Source organism: Dendroctonus ponderosae, unplaced genomic scaffold (genome assembly GCF_020466585.1).
Source record: "Dendroctonus ponderosae isolate FM_Combo_2020 unplaced genomic scaffold, Dpon_F_20191213v2 Dpon_F_20191213_7, whole genome shotgun sequence".
Lineage (NCBI taxonomy): Eukaryota > Metazoa > Arthropoda > Insecta > Coleoptera > Curculionidae > Dendroctonus > Dendroctonus ponderosae.
The window spans coordinates 797,467-801,394 of NW_026018916.1; the positions used below are offsets into that span (position 1 = coordinate 797,467).

Sequence of the window (3,928 nt, forward strand, 5' to 3'; positions counted from 1 at the left end):
CAATTTTTCTGCCTAGAGTCGACCTAATTCCTCTTTGGGAAAGACATTTTGTTTACCTGAAGTTTTCCGATAAACGAGCCCCAGCTTAGCGTCCTCAACTGAGCCCTGATGGCTAGTGACGTTTTATTTCCTGCTTGCGGATTCGACGAGCTTTTCTTATCTTTCCGGCTAAAGTGACACAAAGGTTTATACTGTGGGGTGAAATTCTGCTCGAGGCGTTGACTTCTTCCATCCGATACCCCGATACAATTAAAAGAGCTTCACTTGTTCCAATGCTCAAGAGTGCTTGAAAGGTAACAAATACCGGCACGTGCTATTCAAAGGAAGCGCGCTTTCTTTAGGGCGCAAACTTTTCCTCTAGAGAACATCTGCATTAAACTTTCACAATATTCTATTGAGATCAGCTACGCTAATGAGGGTAACCGTCTTCGAGCCAGTTGGAGAGCTTCAGTTGGCGTTTTAACAAGCTATGCGCTAATGAAGCTGGATTTTTCAAGAAGTTGGTTGAATATTTGTAGTTAAACGTCGCAAAATGCTTAAAAGTGCACTCGAAACTGGAAAATCAAAGGTGATTTGAGTTCACTCTAGAACTGATTCATCAAGCAAAGGTGGCCGGGATTGAGTAGATTCGACGTCCCACAATCCTGCGTTACGCCTCTTAGGCGCTCCTCTAACGACGTCGGAAGCCGCGTCGCAGTGATGATCACGTCGCGACGCTGTCCAGTTTTCCGAGTGGCAAAATTTGCGCGCCGAACGATCGCAACTTCGCAACTGGAAGTTTTATCAGTAGTGCGAAGTTTACCAACAATTCACCATGAGTGGCTTCCCTTAAGTTTAACCCGATTGAGTACGAAGGAACGGTTTGTAGGTAGGAAAACCCGCTTTTTTCTCACAGTTTTTAGTTAGTTGTGCAAAGTTAGGCCTGAGGAAAATTGCGAGTTGTTTTTGGCCAGTTTTGGGGTTTCTGTATGGGCATTTTGGCATTGTGTGGAAGAAGGGCTGAAGGTGTCGAAACTGGTAAATTTGCTTTGCATCAATGAGTCATTATTTTACTATTTTCAACCATTTGTGTGTTTTCCAAATTTGGCTTTCGAGGCAACCACCCAAAAACTCTCTATTAAATTCTGCCTTAACCCAAACATTTTGCGAATTAAATATGCAATTTGGAAACTTGTTTGTCTTACATTGTTTTTGTCTTTCGTGTTTTCCTTTTTCAAATTAACATTAATATAATAAATTTAATAAAATTAGGAAACTGATTTTTTATGCGAGGAATGAAAATTTCGTTCAAGTTCTTTAGCGTCGCAAATTGGTTCAAGCAGAAAACAATCTTAGCGCAACTATATACGATGAGTCTGTTTCAGTCAATCGCTCTAGAAATCTGAAAAAATATGGACATTTTTAATGGTTTACAGTCGAACTTGTTAAATTCACAGGTTTGCATTAGACTAAAACGCCTTAATATGCGATCGATTTCGAACACTTTCGCTTACGAGCCAAAACATTCCATCTTTGAATTTTTGCTCCAAAAGCCTGTGGCCGATGCATCCGTTTATACGATGGTACGATGATACGAAAGTGTTTCTATTGGTTGGAGATCTGTCAATTCGTCCTCCGTTCGTAAGACGGCGGACGAATTTGACAGATCTCCAACCAATAGAAACACTTTCGTATCATCGTACCATCGTATAAACGGATGCATGGGACACAAGCTAAAGTCGTAAGGATTTGAAAAAATTGAGGATTTTGGCAACAGTTTGGCGCAAGTCAAAGGCAACTTGAACTAGAACTGTTGAATAATCTCAATTAACATAGACCTGATTCTCATTTACAAAAATAAATAAATTAAACAATCGTAATACGATTATTTGCAAATCTGCTTGATGCAAGTCACTCGTTACGACATTATATCAGCATTCATGACAATTAATCGTTGTTGATAAAAAGCCGGTTTAAGTAAACGAAGGAGAGTGTTAAATGGGAAACAATCATAGCAATTACGCGAACAATGCGGCTTTGTTGAAGAAAATGGAGCTTTATTAGCTACCGAAAACCTAATCCGATTGAACCCATCTGTCTACACGGGATAAAGGGGCTTTTATGAAGTTGATGGCCACGTGCTAAACAACTTTGGTTTCGAAACTTCGCTGTTCTACTGACGATTAAAAATGATTGCTAATTAGATGAGTGACTTGTCGGCTAGTTAAGCCCGTTATTAGTTTGTCTATTTATTCAACTCGAATTCATTTAGCAAGTCATGAAGTTATTTCAATATCTGGCAACTATTTCCTATTCCTTAAATTATTCTAGTGTTTATTTATAGGTTCGCAACCAGCACGCGTCAAATTTATTTGAGTAACTTTATTGGACTATTTTGATCTATTTGATTGAGGCAAATTGTGCGAAAAAGCAACATTTTTCGATCGCAACTAAAGCCTCTGTCCCATGCATCCGTTTATACGATGGTACGATGATACGAAAGTGTTTCCATTGGTTGGCGATCTGTCAATTCGTACGTCGTCGTACGAATTGACAGATCTCCAACCAATAGAAACACTTTCGTATCATCGTACCATCGTATAAACGGATGCATGGGACAGAGGCTTTAGCAAGAGAATTACTATTTGCTTTGCTGCCGAGATCAAAAGTCGTGAAGGAAACACTTCGAAGATTGACATAAAACTCTTGCGCGACTACAAAGGCATGTAGTGAAAATCGGAAATATGATTCGATTTACTGCAGACTCCACTTTTGCGATGCTTGGCGATTTCTAATCGAATTTCAACTGGCAAAGGTTTACTGAATCACGAATCGAAAGCAACGCATTTTTCAACCGGATGTGAGGCTCAGAGAAATAGCGCAAAATGTGTTGCAATCGTCAGACTAAGAAGGTTTTTCTAGAGTGCGAAAATAGCAAAATAGATCCATATTGAAAGTCATATGATTACATTTCAATTACATGGTGCTACGCGCTGATAATACAGAGCTCTGCATATGCAATCTGCAACGCATACTCGATTAAGTATACTTTATTGCACTGTGCAGCAGCTAAGTATGGTGTAATGGCTTTTTGGTATGCTAATTAATTCCGCGTCATTATGGAGCTGATGGCTTAATGCACTTTCCATTAGAGCGAGCCATCAGTTTCTTTGCACTTGGATAGCGCCACGTTAGATGCAATTCGAGCGAAAATTGCACATTTTTACGGAAACATGTAATTTCTTTGGATAAAAAAAACCCTTCCATCCGTTCTTATGATATCAATATCAACAGGCAATCAGCGGTAAAGTTCTCTTTGCTGCACAGGCAGGAAATAGCAGATTCCATCCGGATCCACTTAGCCCCAAACACGAATTGGGAAGTCTTCCAATCCTCGATACAGAAAAAATACCCTGATCGTTCTTTTAAGCGGCTTGAGATCGCATTTATCTCTTTCCCACCGGGGCTTGGTAACAAATGAAAATGTAAATCACTTTAGACATCCGAAGGAAAAGGGTGTGGCTCTTTTCCACTGGATTCGCTGGAATTATTAATTTGATCTAATGAAAATTGCCCTGAACTAATCCATCGCATTGAGCGTTCCGGTTGTAAGTGAAACAAACCTAAAATATAAAGCGCCATTAAAGCATTAAAAGAATAAACCGTTTGATTCGCAATAAAAATAATATCGTTATAAATCACTTTCGAGTAAGTGGCCATTAAAAATAAGTGCAAGATTGACCGCCATAATGTGCGATAGTTAAAAGTTATCGTTTCTTTCCCGGATTTATTATTTTTGCTTTGGGGGTGAAGAAGTGGCTGCTTTGTGAGTAAATTGCGGAAAAGTCTATTCAGTTTGCAAGACCGAACGATTATAAGTTCATTTTACATATCCATTATACATATTGCAATGATCAATTACTGGTTCAGGCAGGGGCGGATCCAGCTT

General features: G+C 39.4%; 1 protein-coding gene across 3 annotated transcripts in view; it reads left to right on the plus strand.

The window, feature by feature from the left end:
* Positions 1 to 3,928, plus strand: part of LOC109536514 (diuretic hormone receptor) — an 80,245-nt gene that overhangs the window by 2,620 nt on the left and 73,697 nt on the right. Inside the window, exon 1 of one of the 3 annotated variants that reach the window (XM_048668368.1) lies at positions 713 to 868. The exons of the other annotated variants lie outside the window; for them this stretch is intronic. The gene's annotated coding sequence lies outside the window, so the exon portion shown is untranslated. Of the gene's footprint in view, positions 1 to 712; positions 869 to 3,928 lie in introns of those variants that run through there. 3 annotated transcript variants of the gene reach the window in all.